We start from the raw sequence: 13,397 nt of genomic DNA on the forward strand, positions 1-13,397 counted from the left end.
ATATTTTGCTGCCAAATATTATTGGCAACCAACTCGGTACGCAATGTCTGAGACTCTTCAGCTTGTTTCTGAATAGCCTCTGCCAGCCTCTAGATAGCGCCCAGAATGGCCTGAACTTGGGTATTCATGTTAATAATGAACTCGTCTAATGTGTTTTCCAGTTTCATCATTCTACCTTCCAACGTCGGACCAGGGTCCGCGTCCTTAAATTTGCGCTTCAGCGGGGGTGGGAGGGTCGCCTCGGTAACCATTTTGTCCTCGCTTGACGGCGGCTCCGGGGCCACGGGCCGTGGCTGAGGCGGGGGAGGGGTCGGTGGCTGTAGTGATCTGTGATAAGTGATTTTGCCACCAGATGGCGCAACGTGTGTTCTGTTTAGTATGCTTTGATGGTGAGTTTATCGGGTTGTCTTATCTTGTTGTTATGTGTGTTTATGCATCTATGATGTCACGTGACATATGTTAATAAAAGAGCCGCCGTCCGTCAGCGACGTCAGAGAACTACGGGACACCCAGCAGGCAACATGTCTTTGTCTCATTCTTCGTAAGCCCCGAACGCGCGGGGCCGCGGCTTCCTACCCGGCCACATCATGTAAGTGCTGTTAGCGTCCTCTCCTTTCGTACCGCCGTGTAGAGGAGATTACTACAAATTTTGGCGACGAGGTGGTTAACCGTAGTTCTTTCCGCGTCTCGGTGCACTGGCCGTGAGAGCCGACGCGATTTTTTTTTTCTTCTTCGATCCATTTCGTTTCACTTGGAACACGTTCCATGGCTAGTCAGAATGGGCCCTGACAGCTGCTTCCCTTCAGCATGCGTCTCGTGACAACGTAAGATGTGAGTTTGCACTGTTTTTGCATCGTTTCCTACAACCTTCTACAACATATATATAATGGATAATGGAACACAGCCTCCTGTAGCTGCCGGCACGTCAGCGCTCGCGCCGGTTCCATCACCGCCCGACTTCTTGCCAGTTCCGGACAAGCCCGAGCGTGCATGGCCGGCGTGGAAACGTGCTTTCTTGATGTTCCTTGAGGCGTCCGGCTTGGACAGTGTTGCGCCTAGTCGAAAGAAGGCGATCTTGTTTTCCATGCTTGGGGCTGAGGGCCAGAGAATTGTTGACGCTTTTCAGCTCGATGAGACTCCCGCTTCCGAGGAAGGCGATGTTTTTGAAGTCTTTTTGAGTACTATCCAGAAGCACTTTGAGTTTTCTGGGTGTATCGCGCTGGAACGCCAAAAGCTTCGCGCTCGCGTCCAACGCCCGGGAGAAACCGTCTCGGAGTACTTGACCGCTCTGCGACGCCAAGGGTCTTTTTGTTCTTATGGACACGCTTTGGAAGAGAGGCTTGCTGAGGTCTTTTTGGAGGGGTTGGACTCCAAGCGGGTCCAAGACCGCTTGGACCCGCTTGGAGTCCGGGTTAAAGTGGGGGTACCCACTTTAACCCGTGTCGTTCAGCTCGCGCTGCAGTACGAGCAACTTGCGCGCACCACAGAAAGCTTCCACCTGCGAGCTCCCAGTGCTAGCGGTGCGGCGCCGGCAGCCGTTGAGCGCGTCTTTGCGCACGTGCCCATTGGAACGCCGGACGTCCAAGATGGAGGTCCATGGCCGGCTCCTTCCCGAAGTCGGTGGCAAGATGGCCGGTCCGGCGTCACTTCCAGTCACGTGCCCCGGACTTTACAACACCACCCACCCCAGCGTCTGCGCTACCCTCCTCCTTCAAGGCACGGAGATGAAGGAGTCGGTGTTCCCTGCAACTTCTGTGGTCGACGCGGCCACAACCGCAACGAGTGTCCAGCGTCTGGTGTGGCATGTTTTTTGTGTGGAAAGACGGGCCACTTTGCGGTGGTTTGTCGGAGTCGCCGCCCACCGTCGGCGGCCTTCGTCAGTGACCCGCGGCGAACGTCGTTTCCAAGCTGTGGCCAGGGCTCCGGCCGTTACTTCGCTGCCCGACCGTTTTCACGGAATGTGCCGTCAGGAGGTAACGATCCTGTGAACATTGTTGGGCCATCCCTGGTGCCGGAGATGCTGCCGAGCGTCCCCCTTGAGTCGGCCGAGCAAGCAGCAAGAGGTGTTTATCGTCGGGATGCCTTCATGGCCGACATCAAGGTAAATACAACCCCTCTTCGTCTCCTTGTCGACACTGGCTCTTTTGTGTCCATTCTGAATGAACGAGAGTTTAATGAAGTACAACGGAGTTCCGACATTCGACTATGTCCGCCCTCGAAAACTCTTGTTCACTACATGCAAGACACTATCCCTGTGCTTGGATGCTTCACCGCTCAAGTTGTTTTTAAGGATCGTTATGCACCGTTGGAGTTTTTTGTCACCCGGACTGGACGATCGCTACTTGGCGTCGACGCCGTCCGAGCGTTGCGCATGAGATTATCAGGAGATGAAAATGATTATGTTTGTTCGCATGTTGATGCAGCTCAGGGAGGAGGAGTTTCACGGCACTATGTGAAGTCGGCGGCCCCCCTGCAGCGACGGCCGTTCACCATCACGTCCTGCCAAAACCGCCAACCGGCCGGATCCAGAGATGCAAGGTCCCGGTCATCTTCTTTTGTACCTTCGGGTGCCAACGTGTCTACATCGTCATCGGTCTCGGAAGAGACCACTCCGAAAGTTCCCGCGGACTTTGACCACGATTCGTCGACAGCCGCGATTCCGCGACGCCATCCTGAGAGCCATGGGCTCCATCAACCACATATTCCTGAAAACACAAGTCCTGAGAATACAAGCCATGAAATCACAGCACAACTGCTACACCATGAAAATACAAAAGCATCTCAAGTTTCAAGTCCTTTTCTTCCAGATCAGTCCAAGTTTCCCAAAGGCTTCGAAGAATTTGAACATCTCTTTAGTCCAGGTTTGGGTTTGGTCAAGAATTCCACCCATACTATCAAGCAGCGTTGCAACGTGCCACCGGTACAGTCCAAGCTGCGCCGTCTTCCGATGACCCTGAGGGATGCTGTCTCGGAAGAGATTTTCAGACTGGAGAGAGAAGGTGTGATCGAGAGAGTGGATGCCTCCGAGTGGGTTTCACCTATCGTCGTCGTTCGGCGGACTGACGGACGTATCCGGATGTGTGTTGACCTCCGTGCGCCAAATCAAGCGGTAGTCATCGATTCTTTCCCGCTACCCCACATTGATGAACTACTGGGTTCCTTGCGTGGTGCCAGTTGCTTCTCCAAGCTGGACCTGGCGTCCGCTTACCACCAAGTTCGTCTCGACCCGGTGAGTCGTGATCTCACTGCTTTTATCACGCATGAGGGACTGTTCAGATTCAAGCGCGTTCGTTTCGGGTTGGCTTCGGCACCTGCAGCGTTTCAAAACATCATGTCAAAAATCCTGAAGGATTGCAAAGGAGTCCAGTTTTACCTTGATGATATAATAGTCTACGGTGCTACGCAGGCAGAACACGACGAGAATCTGCGTCAGGTCCTCTCTTGTATCTCCCGAGCCGGGATGAAGCTAAATCGTAAAGGTGTTTTTCGAGTTACAGAACTTTCGTTTCTGGGACACCATCTTTTTTCGGCGGAAGGACTAGCACCCCTTTGCGCTAAGGTAGATGCAGTCCTGAATTTTGAAACCCCTACCGAACCAGCAAAGCTGAAAGCATTTCTGGGACTTGTTGAATATTACAGTAAATTTATCCCTCATTGCTCAACTGTCGTAGAGCCCATGCGTCGTCTTCTCCGTAAAGGAGTTCGCTTTCACTGGTCCCCGGAAGCCGAGGCCAGTTTCCAAAATGTAAAGGCTTCCATAAAAAGTGCTCCGATTTTGTCGATGTTTGATCCAACACTTCCTATCGTTTTGGCTACGGATGCATCTAACTATGGTCTTGGGGCTGTGTTACAACAACGGTACGGAAGTCAACTGCGTCCTGTCGCTTTCGCTTCGCGCTCGTTGACTGATGCCGAGCGGAGGTATTTAACAGGTGAATAGGAGGCGCTGGCCTGTTTGTGGGCCTGTGAGAGGTGGCATGTGTATCTGTGGGGTCGGTCCTTTGTAGACCACCAAGCTCTAGTCGCCCTGCTTTCTAGCAAGGGGTCTGGGATCCGCCCTTTGAGGATCGCCCGGTGGACAACCAGACTGCTTAATTATAATTTCACTATTGAATACCAGAAGGGATCTGCGAACCTGGTTGCCGATGCTTTTTCACGGCTACCCGTTAACGACACGGAGAATGGTATGGAATTTACCGAGGAGGTCGTTTCTCTTATCACAGTCCCCATGTCCAAACTCGCATTTCAACAGGCTACGGCTAATGACACTATCCTTCCATCTGTAATCCGGTACACTACCACGTCCTGGCCGGAGGGTAATGACATCCACACCGACTTGCGACCGTTCTTTCAAGTGCGTGAGCAACTTTCACTGTATGAAGGTATCTTGTATCGTGGAGAAAGGCTCGTGCCGCCATCAACACTCCGTGACAACATCATCCATCTTGCACACGAGACACACCAAGGAATATCACGAACAACAAGCCTCATACGTGAACACTATTGGTGGCCCCGCATGAACCAGGAGATCAAAACAAAAGTGGAAATTTGTACGGTGTGTCATTCGACTGATAAACCTGTAAAGGCCGCACCCACTCCGTTGCAGCCCATAAAGTTCCCCGACCAGCCTTGGGAAAAACTTGCTGTCGATATCGTAGGCCCTATCGACAGGGCGCCACAGAGTCAACGGTTTTTCATTGTCTTGATAGATTATCATTCGAAGTGGCCTGAGGTGCAGTCTGCCGCAGCAGTAACGTCTTCAACTGTCATTTCCTTTTTGAGAAATGTTTTTGCTCATGAAGGACTTCCCTGTGAGCTCGTTACAGACAACGGGGTAAAGTTTATGTCCAAAGAATTTCAAGACTTCCTTCGTGAAAATGGCATAAAACATTTGAAAACGTCCTTGTATCATCCACAATGTAACGGTCAGGTGGAGAGATTTAACCGTGTTCTCAAGACATGCCTTCAGGCAGCTATAGTTCAAGGCCGTCCTCTTATAGACGCTGTTCGAGACCATCTCGAAGCGTACCGCCGCACGGTACATCCTGCGACGGGGTTTGCCCCTTCACTTTTATTGCATGGCTGGATCCACCGGTCTAAACTAAACCTCCAAGGGATGCCTACAAGGCAGGTTCCGGATTTCGTTTTACAACAACGTGCTCTTCTTCCCGAGAGGGTTCAAAGTTATCAACAAAACATGAAGTCATATTGGGATCACCGGAAGGCTGCCAAACGGCCACAGTTCTCCGCCGGTCAAGCCGTGCGCGTGTTCAAGCCCACACATCGTGGCAAACTTCAATCAAGGTATACACAGTCGAAAAGGGTTGAAGCCCAGCTGGGATCAGCCACGTACAGGCTCGATGATGGAAGGACCTGGAATGCCAGTAAATTGACGAAGGCGTCTGCACGGCCTCGTGAGGGAGATTCCGACATCTACTCGGACGAGGAAGATTTTCGTGAACTCTCCAATAGTATTCCTTCACTTCCACTTCCAAATGTCCTCGCACCATATATAGATCAAAATGATAGTATTCCACACAGTATACCTGAAAGTCATACAGTTCCTGATCCGGGGCCACTGCTCGTCCCCGGTGCTTTTGACCCTGGGCCTCCTCAATCTCCACTGGCTGGCGAGTCTGGGCCGACGCCTGGGCAACCTGGATGTTCCTGGTGGCCCGACACCGAGCCTCCGGCTGCGCTCGGAGATTCCGTGCAGCCTGCTTCCCTAGAGGAACCAAGTCCTGGCGAACCAAGTGGGGCTCCCCAGCAGGTGGAGGTACCCTGTGACCCAGTGGTTGTGCAGTGCGACCCTTCAAGCCGTGATTTTTTTTTTTCGTATCCCAGCCGTCAGTGACTTTGGCAACCCCATTGGCTTCTAGTACTCCCCTACGACCACAACGAAAGATACGTCTCCCAGCAAAGTTGAAAGACTATGTCATGTCTTTCATTTCTTCAGATGACTTAAATATGGAAAGTGAACAGAATTCATTTATCGACATTGTTTAACGCATAGTTGTTGTTTTGGAGACTTTGGAGTTCCCGTGTGGAGTGTAGTCTTCAGGTCCAAGAGCTAATTTTTGGAGATGTCTTTCCATGTGTTTCTTATATTCCTCCAAATGTCTTCAATGAGTCTTTGTTTTGCATCTTTACATAGCACTATGTCATAGCATGTAATAATGAAAATGCTTTAGGTATCCTTGGCCAAGGTAAAAAGATGTCCATGACAAACACCATGCAACTCTTGACAACACCTAACCACTAACAATTACTAACATACACTACACCTGTGTCGTGGACATCAAAACAGGAAAAAAAGGCAAACAAACTTCAGTCCAAATCTGTAGCAACTCGAAGTAGGCTATAGGGAATCGGAGACTGTGTTTGTATCTGATGTAGAAACTGTCTATGGTTTTTGTCATACTGTGGTGACATGGATGAAAAGAGCTACGGTACTGCTCAGCGTCGACCAGACGATCTGCCGTCTCATTGCCAGGAACGCCGCTGTGAGCCGATACCCGGTTCCATATGTTACAATTTTTTTAACAGACAAGGGGAGAGCGTTGTCTTTATTGTGGTGAAATTCGAATTGTGTTTTGTGCTTTGTTTCCCTCCGTTTCTTTTTAAAAATTTTAAGGAGGGAAGTGTGTAGTGATCTGTGATAAGTGATTTTGCCACCAGATGGCGCAACGTGTGTTCTGTTATGTATGCTTTGATGGTGAGTTTATGGGGTTGTCTTATCTTGTTGTTATGTGTGTTTATCAACGAGGTAGAGGGGCTTAGAGTGATAAACCGGAAGTTCCGAAGTGGCACCCCCTCGGTTGCCGCCATGTTTTACGCAAATGTGACCACTCGTCACGTGACCTCACAAGAGCCGTGACGTCAAAGGTAAGATGGCAGCGCCCATAGCTGGCGGATGCGAGTTTGTTCGGTGCGCGGTAGCCGTGATGTGCAGTTGCTTTCCGACGACTTCGGGCTTCTTCGTGCTGGCTGACGCAGGTATAATGTGAAAAATATGAAGGAATGAGACTTTATACCGTTTTTACGCAAGATCGCTCTGGATCATCTGGATATTAACGCCTGTGAGACAGCATCAGCTCTGCATCGCCGTACCGGTGCTCGGATTCCGGGATGTGTTCGAGGATCGATAGAACTTTTGAGTGTTTTTAACATGAAATTTTCGGATTCTCTTAGTTTTGTTTGAACGTTGAAATATCTGAGAATCTACGCGGAATGTATACGTCGCGTTAGGGCCTAGGAAGTTGTTTCAGCCCTCCGTCACCGAACAGCCATAGCAACTTTTAGGAAGGAGGCTCCTGCGATTTTTACCTTTTGTGCTAATCCACGATTTACACTCGATCGCTTTTCTTCTTTTTTTTTTTTTTTTGTGTGCGAGTGCGAAGTGCACTTATTTTCAGCTACGAGGATGACGTTTTATTGAGTTTGGGGAAGAATAAATCGTTGCAGGCACCTGCTTCAAAGCTATTCGACTTGCTGTAAGAACAACGGTTTTGGTGCATGCATAGATTAACTGCACACTTTTTCTCTTTCGTAGGATTTATTGCAGCAATACTCTTTTCCATCAAGAGTGCATTGTATTAGTCGGTCAATTATTTAATTGTTCTAATTACCTGGATAATATGATTCATTTTTGTGTTCACCCTTGCCTGGAGAGCAGTCTTGTTGAAAAATGTTAACTACCATTCCTTTCGGTCTCTTCAATAGACTCTTTTCAAAAGTGTGGGCTGCTTATTCTTCGTATCACCGTAACTTGGAAAAGGCCAACCGCCACAGCCCCCTCGAGCCAATCAGAGAGACGGAGCGAAGGCGTGTGACAAATCTGTGCAGACGAGCACTCTGATGACATGTTGTCATGTGCCTCTCTACAACGTGTCTATTGAGTCACCGAGACTGTTGCCTTTGCCATCTGCCAAATTCTTCTGAAACAAATTACAGTAGCTACTACTCTAATTACCCCAGGCTTTCATACTTTGGGCATTTGTTCGACAAGAATGTTATGTCCGCCATCCCTGTGAATTCGGCTCAGCACCTATGGACTCGAATGCTGCATTAGCGTTCGACGTCAACTGGGGCCAATTCGTGTGCTTTACGCCGAAAAAAATGGTGACAGTTGTGTTGCTTGATGGGGTTCTGCAAAGGGTCTATTGTGTCATACATATAGGAAGTGACATGCTATATACCAATGCATCAACACATACTACATACTATTAAACTATATGCTTAGAAGTGTGTTTCTTTTTCCAATTAACAAGTTACAGCAGTGTGCTTTAATGTTATTATCATGTGTGTAGTTTTAAGTATCCTCTCTGCATTGCCAGCGAAGGACCCTGGAGGGAATAAATTAATAAATAACATTTTCACATCACTGGAGTTGGTTTTCGGACGCACCATATGCTCAGGAAAGGTTGAACGAGTGCAACCCCATGCAATAAGTCTGCCAATCTGGTATGTCCCATTCATTAATATTGAAGGGTCAGAGATGCGAGTGTCCTCGTAAGGTCCAGAGCGTGCAGTGAACACAACTCTCGGTTTATAGACTCTCAAGGCGTCAAGGCAAGCGGAAATATGTTTATCTGGTTAGTGTATCAAATATGTTTATTTCCACTTGATTACATAATTATTAATTCTTAGTAAATGGTTCCATAACGAGTTCTTTCTGCGACAGTCTCGTGTCAGGCGTTCAGTCGTAGTACCTGTGGACCTTGTTGTCGGATGACGCTCCTGGCACATCAGTGTTCAGTTTGGTCAAGTGGCAACTTTGACCGACTGATGCTGCCTTGCAATCATACGTCATGTGCGGCCGCTGACGTCTGATGCACTGAAGCTGCAGGGCTGGCTTCTAATCCGAAAATTTTCCTGGTAGTTGTCTGCATCAATGCAGCAAGCTCGGGCATGTATTGCTTACGGGGCTGTGCCTTTTGCTGTACTGTTGACTTGATAGCTGGCAACAATGTTTGTTTGCTATCCAAGTCTGGTGATGCTTGCCGTTCACTTTTGAGAGCAACCAACCATTCTATTCCTTCAAGCCACACAGGGGCATTCTCCCTCAAAGTTAGAAATTGTGTGCTTCATGGAGTGGACACAGATAATTGGTGTCAGCAAATTTTTAGGTATTGTCCTTGGACGACAACGGACACCAAAAATCCACTGTCACTGCATTGCCGCTTACCTTCTTTGTCGTGCTTACATCTCGTTGAGGTCATGGACATCAGGAGCTTAGGGGTAATCAGGCATTCAGCATCTTCGATTCAGCACCTTCGGCATCAGGGACAAAGGTCGCCGAAGGTAATCCTTAATCTCCCGTGGTCGCTCCTTGAGACGTGATTGAGGGTCGTTGGGCACGAACCCTCGCAGACCAATCCATTGGTACGGGCTGCTTTGGTAGACATGGTCGGCTTCATGCAGTGGCAGCAAAGTGGTTTTCGGTCGGCCATTCGCATCACCTACGTTTTCCTCGGTGTACTTTGTTGAGCACAGACCTACACACGATGTCGGGAATGCTTCGGCGTTGGAGTGTCTCACTGAATTGCCACTGAATACTAAGGAACAGCCAGTGGCGGTCGTTGTGCCATTGTGGGGTAAGTTGCCCTTGGTTTGTCAGATGCCGCTTCGCTCGCAGAAGTCTCGGTTGAAATACCTGTCAAACTTGTTCCGAAACAATCTCGGCAATCAAAATAAAAGCCGGCCAACTGATGGCAGGAAATAGCTTCCTGGTCTCCTCCCAGACAACGTCGTGAATGATGTCATCGATGCCTGGGAGGCTGGCGTCGAAGTAGCAGCTGGACAACTCGAGTGTTGAGATGCCAAAAAGTTGTTCATAGTGACAGGCTCGGGCATGCAGTGCACATTCAATGTTGGAAGCCTCGGTGATATGAACACTTCGACTGTTGTTGGGGGGTTGCGGACAAGGCTGTCGAAGGTGTTGTCCCTCGCATAAGGGGCATGGGGTTCTTAGGTTCTTGTCTTCTGTAGCATCAAGGTCGGCGTGGGCGTCGGCACTCGATCAAGAACAGAACACCCTCCACGAGTGCGGTGGCGCTCTCGTTGGGGCAGTGTCCTGGACAGAATCAAGAATGCGGCTCTCTCTCTTTGATGTTGGCTGACAAATGTGCGCTTCAGCTCGATCTTGCAAACTTCCCATGACGTTAAGGAGGATCCATGGTTCTCAGACCAGCGCCGGCAGTTTCTTCCACGAGAAGTATAGGTTCTGCAGGAACTGGTTGTCTGTCCACCCAATGTGGCGGGCGACACTGTCATATTGTTCAATCCAGTCCTTGACGTCTTCATACACCTTGCGTGAAAAAGCGTCGGAGTGTGATTTGCAACGGTCATGCAAACAATGGTGGGAGGGGACGGGGTTTGCTGCTACAGGGTTGTCATTGTTGGCTTAGTCAGCTTCGAATTTTCTGGCAGGAGACCGATTTCCGGTTGTTTTTCCTGGTAGAAGCAACTGGCTCGGATTTCAGGTGCTTTGTGGTGTATTTCCGAGGTTACTCTTTGTGGTACTCGCTCGTCTTGCGGTTGTTCTGCCAGGCTCGGGTTAGGACTTTGCTTACGGCTCGCCGGGGGTATAAGACGGAGGATACTCAGCCACCCGTGTCTCATTATCGGGCAACTCGGCTGAGGAGCCGCCGGGTTCACACAGAGTGAAGGGCTATAGGTAAAGTACCCAGCACCTCCACCAGAACATACGATGACAGCTGAGCATGACCTGCAGTGTTCCAGAATAGTGAATATTGATATAAGATAGGACTGGAACAAGGATCCGTGACAATATAACAAAACTCGCAGAAGAGAGTCTATCCTGACCACTGAAGAAGCTGCATTGCTTTAGTGGCATTCTGTCCGAATAAATCCTCTCTTTGGGGTTTGGCGACTGCCGTGGACGAACTGAACTGACATGGATGTGGGACCACTTTTTTGGTAATGAGCCACTGCAGACTGTTGCCACACAGTGGCGTGAGCTGGGTAGGTAACACGCTCGATGAAATGTCCGTACAGCTTGCAATTTGCGTAACGAGTGTGGATGAAACGTTTGTGTTGACGAAACGTGCAACAAACCAGCGGGATCAATACCAACTGCAACACCTGTGCTCCGTGAAAGTGCACGTCTACGCCGGAACAATTTCGGAAGCAGCACAGCATCACCTAAAGCATGGCACAGGAACTACCAGCTTGAAGGCAGCTCTTCGGTGCGCCGCACACCTGTGCTCCGTGAAAGTGCACGTCTACGCCGGAACAATTTGGGAAGCAGCACAGCATCATTCAGCACGGCACGGGAACCACCAGCTTCAAGGCAGCCCTCCGGTGCGCCGCACAACCAAAGTGAGCCCTCGGTCATTTGACCGAAGCTGCACACGATTGCACACCGCCAAGCACGACTCACGCAATTTCCGTCGCTAAACTGTGTATCCAAATATATTGCACACGCTTCACTGCAAACCTCGAAGATTCCGATGGTCAACGAGAGCACAGAAACGTCACCTTAAATTTTATCCTAGCGGTATCCGAATCAATCCGAGGTCCGAGCAACGTAGGTCAGATTGTCTCTTCAGTGGCAATATCCCAGTCGATCACCAGCGAAATGAACACCGCTCCTCCGTATTTTCACGTTATACCTACGTCAAACACCACGCTGAACTCTGAACTCGCTTTCGACCGGCCTCATATGACGGCTTCCGCGTCTGAAATCAACTCGCCGAGACGAACGACAACCAACAAAGCATCCGACAAGCTCCGGCCCAGCTGGGGCCAGCCGCTGCATGGGCGCTGCCATCTTTCCTGTGACGTCTACGTATTTGGTTTGGTCATGTGACGAGTGGTCAACTTTGCGTACAATGGCAGCCGCCTTATGGGGGTCACTTTCGAGTGCAAACCGGAACCCCGGTTTATCACTCTAAGCCCCTCTACCTCGTTGGTGTTTATGCATCTATGACGTCACGTGACATATGTTAATAAAAGAGCCGCCGTCCGTCAGCGACGTCAGAGAACTACGGGACACCCAGCAGGCAACATGTCTTTGTCTCATTCTTCGTAAGCCCCGAACGCGCGGGGCCGCGGCTTCCTACCCGGCCACATCATGTGAGTGCTGTTAGCGTCCTCTCCTTTCGTACCGCCGTGTAGAGGAGATTACTACAGTGGCCCCTGGTTTTTTTTTTTTACATTTTGAATCTCTACCTTCTGAGATTCCACAATCCCGCTTAATTTTTCAACCATTTTCTTTAACTGATCAATCTCGTCAGCTCTTTTATCTTCCTTAGCCTGGGTGACCGCCTTTGCGAAGCTGACGCCCTTATGCTCCTGGCTCCAACCTCGTTTTCGTGGGTTGGCCAGGCCTCTGGAGCTGGAACGCCCCCTGGACTGGCTTCTTCCCCTGCAGTTGGCCCGGGAGCCGGATCGGCCTCTGGGTTCCACCGGATTCCTTGTATCCAATCTTGGGAAGGACTCGTCTCGGACCTTTTAGCCCTTCTCCGGCTTCGGCTCTCTCGGTCGGCTCTGGCGTTCCGATGAGTCGGTCTGACGTTGTTTTTGCTCCCACTGCTTCTTCTTGACGACGTAGGGTGTCCGGAAAATCTCCCGGCATTTCTTGTCGCCCAGTATATGCCCTTTGCCGCACAGTTGACACTTGGGCTCACAGCTGTGGTCCTTCGGTGGCCTTTCAAGACCGCACCCGCGGCACCTGACGTTCTTCAGGTCGGGGCAGACGTCGTCCCGATGGCCCAGGCGTCCGCAGGCGGTGCAGATCTCAAATTTCTTCTTATAAAGTTGGCATCTCAATGGGACGCCTCCAAAAAGGATCCATCTTGGTACCGTGTTCTCTTCGAACAGTAGCATCACGGCCTTCGACTCCTTGCCCAATCTTCTGACTCCCAGAATCTTAGGGTTGTCGCGGCGGTCGAGTCTGGTCTTGATGTCTTCTATCGTGTAGAAGAGTGGGATGTCGTATATCACCCCCTTGCCACAATCCTCCGGTGTGGCCACGTGGGCAGAAGTTTCGACACACTCCCGGTCGAGCATTATCTGCTTGATGCAGGCGTACTTAAGCTTTCGCTTCTCGCACGTGGTCCCGACGAGAATGGACTGTTGTTTCAAGTTCGGCGAGAATATATCGTCGCCCTCTTCCTTGGGATCGATCCCCGCTGCGGCTTTGATGACGTCGCCCAGGTGGGCCGTCCCATATTGGATCAGCTTCGTCAGGCCTCCGCGCGGCCTGAGCACGATCTTCGCCGCCTCCGTCGGTATGCGCATCTGCCTGCGCTCTATGGACTTCAGCGCCATCTTTCTACCCATTGCCTTCGTCGGGGCGCGGCTTTGGTCACTTTCCCGCGTAATACTTTCCAACGGGACAATCATCGATTTTCGGCTGGTAAACCATTGGT

The sequence above is a fragment of the Ixodes scapularis genome, unplaced genomic scaffold (genome assembly GCF_016920785.2).
Source record: "Ixodes scapularis isolate PalLabHiFi unplaced genomic scaffold, ASM1692078v2 PGA_scaffold6__148_contigs__length_123643588, whole genome shotgun sequence".
Classification (NCBI taxonomy): domain Eukaryota; kingdom Metazoa; phylum Arthropoda; class Arachnida; order Ixodida; family Ixodidae; genus Ixodes; species Ixodes scapularis.